Source organism: Petaurus breviceps, unplaced genomic scaffold (genome assembly GCF_028583685.1).
Source record: "Petaurus breviceps papuanus isolate PSGF00001 unplaced genomic scaffold, PetGlider_PUasm1.0 172, whole genome shotgun sequence".
NCBI classification, from domain to species: Eukaryota; Metazoa; Chordata; class Mammalia; order Diprotodontia; family Petauridae; genus Petaurus; species Petaurus breviceps.
In genome coordinates this window covers 1,250,370-1,264,468 of record NW_027185755.1, presented here as the reverse complement: position 1 = coordinate 1,264,468, position 14,099 = coordinate 1,250,370, and positions in this window count along the sequence as shown.

Here is a 14,099-nt window from a genome sequence, read left to right as displayed (position 1 = left end):
CCCCTGCATGGAGAAAAGGGAGAGTGGGGCAAGGGTGTGTGGAGGAAACCCTGTTTCCCTTTTGTCCACGCTGCCACCCCCATCACTTAGAGGGCCTAAGACGTTTGCCCACGAGGATGGCCTCTAGAGGGGGAGAAAGATGCTTGAGGAAAATTATTCCCCGGGGTTTCTACTAGGTCTCGTTGTGTCCCAACTGTGCAGCTCTGAATGCCTGAGTCTAGCTCATTTTGCTCTTAATGTTGGGAGGGCAATAACAGAAAGGTGGTCAGGACCCCAGAGTCTTAGAGTAAGAGGCCTTAGAGACCTTGCCTTTGGCAGTTTGATAAAGCCTATGGACCCCTTCACAGAACAATTTTTTAAAAAAACATAAATGCATAGGATTACAAAGGAAACTAACCATATGGAAATATAATTGTCAAAATACTTTTAAAAACAAGTCTATGAATCCACCATCTAGTTGTACCAACCTTGTAAAGAAAATGGGGAAGGGGGAAATTGTTCATTTCTATTTGAACTGTGTATGAAGGAATCTGAATGCTCTCTATGTGGTAGATGGGGGTTTCTGTGTCTGTTGGGTGGGTCGTCTGGGCCCATATGTTCCTTGAGTAGTTGTGATTTGTAGTGTCTGTGTACTATGTGTTTGCAGTACATGGAATATGTGTGATTCTCTCTGTTTGAGGAGTGTTCATCTGTGTGCTTTGTGTTGTTGCTGTACAGCCTTTGTTTTGGAAGAGGACCAATGACATCACGGGTGAAATCTTGATTTTTCCGGTGAATTGGATTTAAGTGAGGCAGTGCTTAGAAGTCATCAGCCAGTGGGTGAGAATCATGTGTGCTTCGTGTTTCCATTTCTGTGTGTTTACAATGTGTGCAAGAGTATGTGGTTAAAGTGTGAGAAGAATGAACATTGGCAGAATAAATGTGGAGTGTATATTTCTATGTCAAATTTGTTTGTCTCTGTATATGTTTCTATAGTGCATGGGACAATTTATTCAATAAGCATTTATTAAGTGCCTGCTATATGCTAGGCACTATACAGTAGCTACAAAGACAAAAGCACAGCATTCCCTGCCTTCAAAAAGCTTACCTTCTGTTGCATCTTCTGTTTATGGTGTGTGTGTGTGTGTAAGAAGTAGTGTATGAAATGTGTGATATATTTGTCAGGATTTCTGGCGTGCCTGTGTGCCCTGCGTGTTGAAGCCAGCCAAGGAAAACCAATTGTTAAATTTTCAGTGTGGACATTTATGCCTCCGAAGTAGGCACATGTTTATTCAGGACCTGCTTTATTATTTGTTTGACTTTTTTTCTAATTATTATTTAGACTTAAGAAATTGTAGGAAAAAATATAATGCAGAGAAATTGGTGTGTGTATCAGCATGTCATGTATAGCTGTCATGTGTGTATTGCACACAAATCATATGTGGCCATCATGCATTCTGTAATTACAGGATTATATGTATTTGGAGGGTGTATACATGTCACCATTTTGTAAATGACTTTATGAATGACTGGGACTCCCCCCAAGACTTGTTATGAGGGGGCAGGACTTAGGAAAGAGAAATTCCTCCCCCACTTCCCCCATCCTCAGGGCTCTGGGGAATTTAGCCTTAGTGACTAAACAATGGAGAGCTGAAATTTCCTCCTGATTTGTGTTCCTGGGGACTCTGGGCAACTGCCCTACAACTCTACCCACCTCCTTCAAACTGCAGTTCTGAGATTGGAGGTAGGGGCTGGCAGGATGTTGATGGGGGAGGGTGCAAGTCTCACCTCGAACCAAAAGAGGAGAAAAGGAAAAGGAGGAACTGCTCCCTTAGAAAGGTGTTGCAGGTCACATAGATCCCACCGCCTCTCTTCTAGATCTCCCTTCACTGGGGAATCTCAATGCATAGAAGGCATGCTTTGGAGAGAGCCTCTGCTCCCCAAAGAGTCACCTCCCTCCTCAGCACCCTGGTTCAGGACTTTCCAAAAGCATCCAGGAACCCCTCTCCTCCCTTTCCCATCTGGGTAGTATGGGAATTCCAGGGAGAGTACTCAGAAGTTCATCCTATACTATTTTCCAACACCACTATTTTTACCCTCCTAACAACCTACCAGGTTCCATGGACAGGTACTGCCCCAAATAACCCAGAAACCAGATATCTACAGCCCATACACCACACAGAAGAGACTCAAGCATCTGCCTCCCCCACTTCTACCCACTTTTCACTGCCAGCCCCCTCACATGCCCACTCGAGCCCCCCCCACACACACACACAATAGTGATAAAAGGATCATCTTTACACAGAAGAGATCTAGCCAGGTATCCCCATCCCTACCCACAGAGGTGACCAGGTATCTAGCCCCATCATTCACATATATGCACATATCTCTATATACATACACACACAGGTGCACATACATGAACACAAAAAAGACTCAGGGGTCTGGCTTCCTTATTCCTCAACTCCCACCCTCCCACATACATACAAACACAGAAGGCATCCAAATGTCTGGCTCCCCTTTGCCCACCCTCAACCACTTTTCACAAAGAAGGAATCCAGATGTTCCGTCCCCAGTCTCACCCCTGACCTCTAGGCTCTTCAAAAAAAAATAAACAGGAGACCCAGGTAAGCCCAGTCCCACTACACAGAGGAGACCCACATATATCACCAGACCCCCAAATAGAAAGAAACCAGGTGTCTGGACCTCCAGCCTCATCACTCTCACCCCTAACTCCCTACACACAGAAGGAGTGCTCAGGTGCCCAATTCCCCAATTTCTACGACTCAACTCCCTCACAGCTCCAAACTCAAGCCACTGTGAGTTTAAACGGTTCAATGCTTCCCCACTTTCTGTTACAGCTGGTAATGGACTAATCCCTCTAGGTGTATGCTGCCTGAGCACCCTCTGGTGGTTGGATGGGATACAGAACCCTTGGAAAAGGAAAGCATTGTGATAAATGCTGGGGATAGAAAATCAAGACAGTTCCTGCTCTCAAAAACTCACATCCTAATGTTGTTGCTTAGTAGTTTTCAGTCATGTTCTACTCTTCATGACCCTATTTGAGGTTTCTTGACAAAGATACTGGAGTGCTTGCCATTTCTTTCTCTAGTTCATAGATGAGAAACTGAGGCAAACAAGGTTAAGTATCTTCCCCAGGGTCACACAGTTAGTAAGTGTTTAAGGCCAGATTTGAATTCAGGAAAATGAGTCTTCCTGATTCTAAGCCCAGTGCTCTATTCACTGTGCCACCTAGCTACCTCACATCCTAAAGGGAAAAGATAATGTACATAGGACGTTTCAGCTGCAAATCAGGTGGACAAACCCAATGGTCCTCAGGGAGCAGTAACACAACAGAGAGCACTATATCTTCCTTAATCCTTTTCCTGTGGTAAAACCATATCCATTTGGATGACTTGGTGGTAAGAACTTTCTTTTTTTTGAGGCTTTAGTAGTTGTGACTACAGGACCTGAAGAAAGGCAGTTGATAGGTTGGATTTGTATAAAGGTATCTCCCTTGGATGATGGCTTCAGGGACTAGGCTGGTAGCAGGGCTGACAGTGGGGGAGGGGGGCACTGCTAGTCCTGAAGTTCTTGAATTAACCTTCTCTATGGTGGCATTTGATTTTGGTGATGGTAGAGATAATAGTGGTTTATAATAATAATAATAATATAATAATGGTGCCTTCTTCACAAGTGTTGCTTCCCCTTGATAATGGTTGTGGGGGCTGGGCTACCGTGTTTCCTCGATAATAAGACCTATCCCGAAAATAAGCCCTCCCCTTACTGTGTAAGATTCCTCTAAAATAAGCCCTCCCCCGAAAATAAGCCCTATTGAGATTGCTACTGTAGTGAAGGTGATCCCCTGAGCTACAGGCTACATTACGGTACCCTCTGTATGCACCGTCCACCCCCCCACACACCCCGGGAAACGCACACCGCACTCCGAGCTGCATCCAATCAGAGCTGCAGCAGTGAGCATGTCATCCTGTTCTTCCCCAGTGATTTGCTTGCTGGCGCCATTGAGAGCAGTGCCTCGGAGGAGAGCTGAGGCAGGACAACATAAGCCCTCCCCTGAAAATAAGCCCTCTGGTGTTTTTCTTTCCAAAAAAATTAATAAGGCAGTGTCTTATTATCGGGGAAACACGGTAGAAGCAGAGATTCTCAGAAATTCCAGCCCTTGGATTCTGGAGCCTTAGCAGTTCCAAATCAATAATAACAATAATAAATATACTGCATGGTTTACTGGAAAGAGTTGGCTTCAAAGTCAAGGAAGACTTACATTCAAGTCCTATTTCTAATATATGTTGGTGATATGATTTTGAGGAAGTCATTTAATCTTTTATTGTTCTAGGCATCTCTCTAAGACTATAAATTACAAAGAAGGTGATGGCTTGCACTAATTGAGGGAGTTTCCTTATCTGGAGCTCCCTATACTGAAATCACAGACTCAGGTCCTATCCCCAATAATGATAATAATTAAAATGTATATAGTGCCTTAAAGTTTACCATTGAAACTTGACTTTAGCACAGTGATGTTATTTTGTTTCTCTTCAAATACAAAAGACAACAACCAATCAACCAACCAAGAACCTTACTTACATTAATCTCATTTGGTTCTCATAACAATCCTGTGAGATATCTGTTATTATTATCTCCATTTAGCAGATGAGAGAACTAAGGCCAAGAGAGGTTAGGCTACTTGCCCATGGTCAAACAATTAGTGTATGAGGTAAGATTCAGACTCAGAGATCCCTGACTCCAAGTCCAGAGAGGAATTGAGGAGGCTACTGGGCCAGTGGTTCAAGGAGCATACTGCCTGATATCAGTTCAGATATCTTCAGATCCCTTCATGGAGGCATGATGTAGAGATTTGCTGTCATTCTATAGGCTTAAGGAAGGCGGCACATAAGCCAATTTAGATGTCGAAGTGTCATGCAAAACAACAAGGTGTCATATTGCCTATGTGACTTAGAGTGAGTCACTACCTAGTCTCTGGTTTTGAGAGGACTGCCCTAAATGATCTCCAAGGTCTTCCAGCTCTAAGTCCTATGACCTTCACATAGACAGAAGCACTTGAACACCACACAAAGATACAGTTACCCACCATACAATAAGACAAAGAGATAGAGACACACACACAATGAGTCACTCTCAACTTATATGATGGTCTGCCTATGTCTGAATCCATGGTGTATGGCTTTGAGGACCAATAAACTCAACCAAAAGCCCCCCATACTTTCACAAGCCCCTTACCCTCCCAGTTCCTAGATCTTCTCACAACTCACCACCAACCTTAACCCAGCCACCCAACTCAACCCTTCCCTAACCGAATTCCCACTCATTTAAGCCCTTCTCGGGAAATGGAAGCTTCTCTGTTGGCCTCTGCCCTCCACATTCTGCCTTACCCCAAAATGCTAATGAGGCCCTTCTCCTTTTTCTGACAGTCCTTCTCTAACTCTTCTGGCTCATAGACTTTCAGAATTGTAAGGAAGCTCAGATATTCTATCTTCTGTCCCCTTGCCTTTGCTCAGATTGCTTCCCATACCTGGAATGCATGCCCTCCTCACCTGTCTCATTGAATCCCTAACTTCCACCAAGTGCCAGTCACCTCCTCCAAGAAGCTTATCTTGACTCTCTCCCTAGTTGCTAGTACTCTTTCTCCCCACTCCCCTACTAATTTACATTCACTTAAATGTCTAAATTATCTTATCTATATACAATAAAATATTAGCTCCTTAAGAACTGGGACTTTCCCTTCTTTTATTCCCAGTGCTAAGTGCACATGCCTGACAGTAAGAGTTTAACAAATGCTAATTTAATTGAATTTCAAAGAGGGAGAAATGCCGGGGATTGCCAAACAAAACAGAGAGTCTGTTTGAGATTAGAGAACATACATTTGTTGTGAAAGCAAGCGGCACCTCCTCATGACATGACGTTTTCCAATATTCTCAACAAGGGCTTCTCCAGCCTTTGCTTGAACGCCTCCAGTACAAGGCATTTCTAGAATGGTATTTCCTCTCTGTGGAGAGCCAAGGGCTCCCCCACCTCCCACCTAAGAAATTCCCACATGGGGAAACAGATTTATGAGACATAGAGAAGTGACAAGATGTGTGTGAAAGTGTCCAGGTCTCAGGGTCCCTAGTTCCTTTTTCCTTTGCCCTTGAAAGAGATTTCCTGTCCCATTGTGTGGGGCACAAGAAACAGACAGGATCATGGTAGTGGAACTAAAGTTTTCTGCCTGTGATGAAGCTAAGCAATTTTAAGTTTAGACTCCTGGATTGTCTCAAGAAAGACATAGAACTATTGGGCTAATATATTGAGATGGGGCATCTGCTTAATGACACATGTTCAGAACCAAACAAAGACAAGCTGAGCACACAGACAAGTCCTACCCAAGTCCACAGCATCCAGAGGACCATTTGGCAGACAGCAGCACAGAAGAGGCAAATCCAGAGTGGCTCTGGAGGCAGCTATGGAAAATCCTGTTAGCTTGAAAGACACAAGGGAACACAACTCACTTTTCCTGTGCTTTCCTGGTGACCCTCCAGCACAGTTCCATAGCCCAAAGCCAGGGTCCCAGACACACACCCCTCCTCCCTTATCCCAATCCCATGATGTACCAGTGAGTATATTTCAGGAAGGCCCTAATCTCACATGTAGAACTGGGAGTAAGAAGGGAGAGAGATATGATAAAGAAGGCTCCTATTAACCTGGCTTTTCCTTTCCATTTTTGCTACCTAATAGACCAGGAGTTTACTCAGAGTTCTTTGAGTCAGCCATTAGGTGGCAATCTAAACGTCATCTTGCTTCTACTTTGTAAAATATCAGCAGTTCTTAGGTTCCTGTATTAAACAACCCTTCAACACTGGCTGAGTATGTTCAAAGTATTCTGGTCTCCAGCTGCCTTAATTAGGTTGCTGTCCAGGGTTTTTATCTAAGGGTATGATTCAATCCCATCATATTTCATAAATATTTTGATTCATTCCCACAGGATTTCAATCTGTTTCACAACTGCACATGATCCAAAAAGACCATTAATTCACATTGGGTTAAGTACATGTAGCACTAATCTACTCCCTCAACTTATACTCACATTTGAAGGTTGGGAACCCAGTGGTTCTTCAGTTCTAGGTGAAATCCAGTGTGCTTCCCATAATAGTCAGTAGAGCTTCTAACCAAGGGAGAAAAATAACCCCTGTGTCAAAGTCCACTGGTATGGGACGCTTTCCTCATTGGTGGAGATCAATGCCCCAGACCTCTAGGAGGGCAGGGTAGCATTGATAACAGTGGGAGAGAGGAGAATTCTTCAGAGTCTCTCCAGACTTTGGGTGCTTCTGTCTTCCAGGTTGGAGAAATAAGATTGAAGATACCAACCCCATGAAGAATAACTGAAGGCAAAGACTCTGGGAAGAAGCCAACATGAGAAGGATTATTGCCAGCTTGCTACAATGGAGACTTTGGGGAACTTCATCTTGGGTGAGATCTAGGACTCTCTCTCTTGGTTGGGCTGTTGCCTTGTTCGCCCTGGGAGAGCTCTTTCCCTCTCTGTTGTCTAATATATGTTCTCCTATGCATACTTTCTCAGATTTCTATTTTGCTACCAATTTGGCTAATACATACATACACATGTATATGTATGTATGTACATGCATATTTAAAAGCCTCTCAGAAGACTCAATTAGCTTTTAGTAAAAGTATCACTTGAATGGCATGGCAAGAAAAGTAGTTGGTTCTCATAAACCTAGGACACACTCTCCCACAAATACACACAGCATCCTGGGAAGAATGAGTTAAAACTTGGTCTATTTCTAGTGGGGAAACACATGTTGGTTGTATGTATGACAAAATCAACTCATAATTTCTGGTACTACAAGGCCCAGAATTTCTTGCATTATTTGTAGAGTCCTCATGTGGTTCCTATGGTGTCAACAATCCTAGTTTCTTGAAAGTAGGGACTGTCTTTTGCCTCTCCTTGTGCCCACAGCACTTAAGATGGTGACTAAAATGTTGTTATTGAGTTGTTATTGAAAACCTGGGGTTTTCTTGGCAAAGGTACTGGAGTGGTTTGCCATTTCCTTCTCCAGCTCATTTTACAGATGAGAAAATTGAGAAAAATAGGGTTAAGTGACTTGCCCAGGGTCACACAGCATAGTAAAGACTTAAAAGTTTATTGACTCACTGATAGGCACATTACTCCTTGCAATGGAAGATAGGAAAATGAAAATCATGAAGTGAAATCTCTTGGTGGAGTGTTTATGGACCGAGGGAGATGAGAATGAATAAGAATGAGATAAAAGCCGCTAAAACAAACTAGAAATGGCTAGAAGATGCAGAAGGCAGCTGAACCCCACAGAGCTGCATACCACAGATGTGACCACACTGGCAGGATTGGTTGGTGAACACAAGTGGAGTTCAGTCCACAGCCTTTTTCTGCTCCTGCTTCCCCACATAACTGAGTTGGTAGTTCTTAATTTACCTTCCAGAATCACTTTACTTTCTGTTTTCTTCTGACCAGTGGGGAGAAAATGGGGAAACAGGGAAGAGAAAGAAACCAACCAATGCACATCATTGCAGAGAGCTCTGCATTATTTTAATATTTATTAGCAATTTTATGTTAATTGATAACATTAATAAATCACATTAACAGTTAATATTAGAAGTTTAGGTGGTTGAAGTTCAGGGGGCATCCATGGGAAAAGTAGAAATAAGCTAATTTTTAAACTACTATTTATTTAATTTTAGGAATTCTTTTCTTTTTTTTTTTGTCTTTTTATTTTTTGGAGGGCAATTGGGGTTAAGTGACTTGCCCAAAGTCACATGGCTAGTAAGTGTGTCAAGTGTCTGAGGTCAAATTTGAACTCAGGTCCTCCTGTCTCCAGGGCTGGTGCTCGATTCACTGTGCCACCTAGCCACCCTGAATTCTTTTCTTTTTGAATTCTGAGTTCCAAATTCTCTCCCTCCCTCCCACTCCCTTTCCCTACCCACTGAGAAGGCCGGCAATATGCTATCAATTATACATGTGAAATCATGCAAAACATATTTCCATATTCACCATATGTTTTTAAAAGCAAAAAAAAATAAAGAAAGTGAGAAAATTATACTTCATTTTGCACTCAGGTTCATCAATTCTGTCTGGAGATGGATAGCATTTTCTCATCGAGTCCTTGGGAATTATCTTGGATCATTGTATTGATCAGAGTATTGAGCTAAGTTTTTAAAATTTCTGAGTATATTCTAGAACCTACCCACAAGACAGACAATAAACCTAGAGAGAGATAATTTGAAGGGATAAGGGGATGGGAAAGGAGGTTAGAAAAGGATTCTCTCCAAGTACACCTTTTATCTCTGTCTCTTAGATCTGAGTCTAAGACATGCCACACCACACATCTACCCATTTTACACTTACAAAAACCTTCACTTGACCCTACTATTGATTCAAGATATCAATCTATATCTCCTCTCTTTCATTGTCAGACTCTTAGTGGGGAAAAAAAAATCTTCCTATACTCCTTGTTCACACTTCCCCAACTCTCAGTCTCTCCTTACCACCTTGAAATCTGACTTCAGACCCTACCATCAAATGAAATTGCTTTCTCCCAGGTTACCATTGCTATTCTAACTGCTAGATCCAATGATCTTTCCTCATCTTTTCTTGACCTTTCTTCAGTTTTGACATTGATGACCACTCTCTCCTGACCCTATGATCTCTAGGTTCTCATAACATTGTTTTCTCCTAGTTCCCCTTCCTACTTGTCTGAGCACACCTCAATTTTCTTTGTTGGATCTTTATCTAGGTGCCACCCCTCCTATATGGCTTAACCTTTGACCTGGACCCTTCCCCTCCCCTCCCCTCCCCTCCCCTCCCCTCTCCTTCCCTTCCCTTCCCTTCTCCCTAAATACTATCTCAATGATCACATCAGCTCCCATGGCTTCAATCTTCACCTCTATGAAGGCAACTTCCAAATCTACATACCCAGACCTCATCTTTCTCCTGAGATCCAATTGCATACTACCAACTACTTAATGGACATCTCCACATGAATGTTCCATAGGCATCTAAAATTCAACATATCTCAAACAGAAATTATTGTCTTTCCCTTCCCTAAAAAATCCCATCCATTTTCCTAACTTCAATATTTTTTCAAGAGCACTACCATCTTTCCAGGAACTCATCCTTAATTCAGTTGCCAAGTTGTATCATTCCCCACCTCTGCTTTCCTACCTCCTTTTGGGTATTGTCTTAGATTCTAAGCTCCTTGAAGGCAGGAACTGTTTTTCTTTTTATTAATTGTGTCCCTAGTACAGTGCCTGGCACCATAGTAGGCCCTTACTAAATATTTTTTGGATTGGATTGGATTAGAATGGATTACCACTTGCAAAATATTTTTCCTACCTGATCGCTTCTTACCACCCTTATTTAGGCCTTCATCATTTCTCCAATACCCACCTAATTGGCCTCCCTGCCTCCGGGCTCTGCCCTCTTTATCCTCCACAGCTGCCAAACTGATATTCTCGAAACACAAACTTGATCGTGTCAGTGGCTCCCTCTTGCCTCTGGGATAAATCTTCACAGTCTGCCTCCAGCCTGTCTTTCTAGATAGATTCCACATGATTCTCCCTTGTGCAAGCTACATCGAAGTTAAACTGCTCCACTCGGTGTTCCTTGGGGATGATATTCCACCATTTGCTAGCCCGTGCCATTATGCTGGCTATCCCCCAAGATCTCTCACCTCCTCTCCACCTCAAAGAATTCCCAGCTCAGGAGCCACATCCTGCACTGGATAGACTGCTGAATCTGGAATCAGGAAGGCTTCAGTTCAAATCCAGCCCCAGATAGTAACTAACTGTATGACCTTGGGCAAGTCATTTAATCTCCACCTCTCTCAGTTTTCTTAATTATAAAATGAAAATAATAACAGTACCTCCCTCCCTCCCTGGGTTGTTGTGAGGATCAAATGTAATATTTGTAAAGTGCTCAGCATAGTGCCTGGTTGTAGCAGCAAGCACCCCAAGCGTCCTCAGGGTTTGCAGCTACCACAGGTTCTTGGATCTGCTTTGTTAAAGGAAAGCAAATCAAAATGGGTTAACAAGCTTACTTTAATCAGTCAGACATATATCGTTTACCTTGTTGAGGGGAAAAAGGTCAGCACCCCAAACTTCAGAATATACAGACAGAATTATCAAGACATTAACAGATCAAGTAGACAGCTTTCCAAACTGTCCAAGCATTACATCCATACCCAGTCAACATCTGGGTTTCCACATCTGGGTTTTTTCAAAGCCAGGGGACTCTCAACAACGGCTTCCCAGAATTCAGATCAAATCACAGAACACTTCTCAAAGTGAGTCCCAAAACAAAGCTACACATCAGGGCTTATATAGCCTTCTCCTGGCTCAGAGAATGTAACAACCTTTTGGACCCACTGGCCAATCAAAAAGTATCTACTGAAAAACAAGCCTCCCACCCCAGGCTCCAGGTGCATGTTAGCCTAGGGGCAGGGAAGATCTTTAAAATTTACATTCTTATTACACTGGTGCATAGTAGCACATGAAAAATCTCACCACTTATTGATTTCTCCCTCCTCAAAATTACTTTACATTTATATTCTCTCTCTCTCTCTCTCTCTCACACACACACACACACACACACACACACACACACACACACACACAAACACAAACACACACATCAAGGAATATCAGATATGCAAAACCTTGCCCATCCCATCATGTTTGACTCTTGGTCAGATTCTTCCAAGAGTGTAACCACATTGGTCTACCCAATGTGCTAGAGACCTTCCTTCTTTCTCCCAATAGCAAAAGGATATCAGGGGAGCACTCTGGCCATCCACATCTCACCCTTGCCACACAACTGGCTCATTCTCTCTTCCTTTCATACAGTTCCTTGAACATGTCCTTAACTCTTGTTATTCTTCAGAGTTTCTCATTGGTTATGTGGTGCAGCCTCCTCAAATAAACACTTATTAAGCACCTATATATGCCTAGCACTGTGCTAAACTCCAATGATACCAAGAAAGACAAAAGACTGCCCTCAAGGACCATACAGTCTAATGAGGAAGAGACAACATGAAAACAATGATGTTCAAACTTTCCTTTTTCTTTTTCTTCTTTTTCTTTTTTGGAGGGGGGAAGGTAGGGCAATTGAGGTTAAGTGACTTGCCCAAGGTCACAGGACTAGTTTTTGTGTTAAGTGTCTGAGGCCAGATTTGAACTCAGGTCCTCCTGACTCCAGGGCCAGTACTCTATTCACTGTGCCACCTAGCCACCCCCTGTTTTCTTTTTAATAATAATTTATTTTCCCCAATTATATGTAAAAATTACTTTAACATTAATTTTTTAAATGTTGAGCCCCAATTTTTCTCCCTCCTTCCTTCTTCTCATTCCTCTCTGAGACAGTAAACAATCTGATATAGGTTATACATGTTGTTATACATGTTATTCATGTTGTACAAGCTTTTCACTGCTTTTTGCATAAGGAATGGACTTGTAATTACATCTTTAATTCTTTAAAGGCAGTGGTATTCTATTTTCTATTGCCATATAACAACACTATTAAACTGTTAGTTTAAGGGTGAGGGTTAATTTATTTCTCCATTCCCACATCAAAGTAATTGCCTTTGTTAGGTAAGACCCTTCTTGGTTGGACCAATCAGAACTAGGAGTGAACAAGGTCTATATGTTTCCATGAATCGTTCAAAGACATTTCAATCGGTACAATAGGAAGTCAATCGTGATTGTGTAAAAGGTTCGGTCACTCTCTGTGGAACCTGTAAGATACTAAGAGTTATCTCAGAACTAAAGAGAGCCTGAGCATCTGAACAGGGAGAATGGAATGGGAACATCAGGGGCTGAGATGGAAAGAATCAGAAGCACATGGCCAAGTGATAAAAGGGGAAAGAGGAAGTAAGATTGAGATATAATCAAAAGGGGATCTAAGAGGTACACATACACACACACACACACACACACACACACACACACACTCTCCCCACACCTCCAAACAAAAGACTTGGGCTGACACCACCAGTTGTACCCACCTCCTCAAGGACAGAGGGAATTTCCAAGACAGGGTATATATTCTTTCTCCTACTTCCTCTCCTCCTGTCTATGAAGAGATACAGTAATATATTTCAATCTTTCTTTACCAAACATTTCCAGTAACCGGAATTTTGCTTTAACCACAAAGAGGCCAGGGTTTAGCTAGAGCTAATATGCCTGTAAATTAAGGCAGAGAGCCAAACCTCTACCTAAAGATCAGGGATTTTCCCCACTGAGGTCTCAGAATGATTGTGACTGTACTCCTAACTATTTATTTAATATAAATGCTCTAATGCAGTATTGGAGGGAATAGTGTCACCTGAAGACCCAATTATATAGCCCTTTAGACTTCATACAATCCATCAATTGTAATAGGCTGTTAACATTAGTATTAACAAGATGGGTCTTTGCTTTCATGGGAAGTCTGGGATCAGTAAAGGAGCTTTGCAATTTCTCCAAAACAATCCAGTTCACTCTCTTCCTCTTCAACTCTGGGACAGGCTTATTATCCATCCATACTTTCTGTCTCTGACATACATGCTGGTAGATAAACTCTATAAGCTATCAAATGCATGCTGAAATCTGGGCAATAAATAAATGTGGCATAGTGGGAAAAAAGCTGACCTCAAAGTCAGTAAGATCTGGGGTTCTGCCTCTGATACAAGCAGGCTGCATGACCCCTGAGTAAATCACTTAACTTCTCAGGGTTCTAAGAAACTCTTTAATACTATAAATTATAGCAAAAGTACCAACTTGCACTGTGTTAGGGGAATGGGAATCTAAGATCTTCCCTGCCCCTAGGCCCTTTGATAGGCTTAAGTGACTCTGAGAACCTTTCTTGATTTGAAAATATACTCTGTCCCCTAATAGGCTGAATGTGGTCACATGGAGCCTGTGGCAGGAGGCTTGTTTTTCAGGAATGCCTGCACCTCGGGTGCTTTGTGATTGGGCAGTGGGTCAAGAGGGTTATAACATTCTCTGGGCCAGGAGAAGTCTATATATACCCTGATGTGAGATTTTGTTTTGGGGCTCACTTTGAGAAGAGTTATGTGATTTGA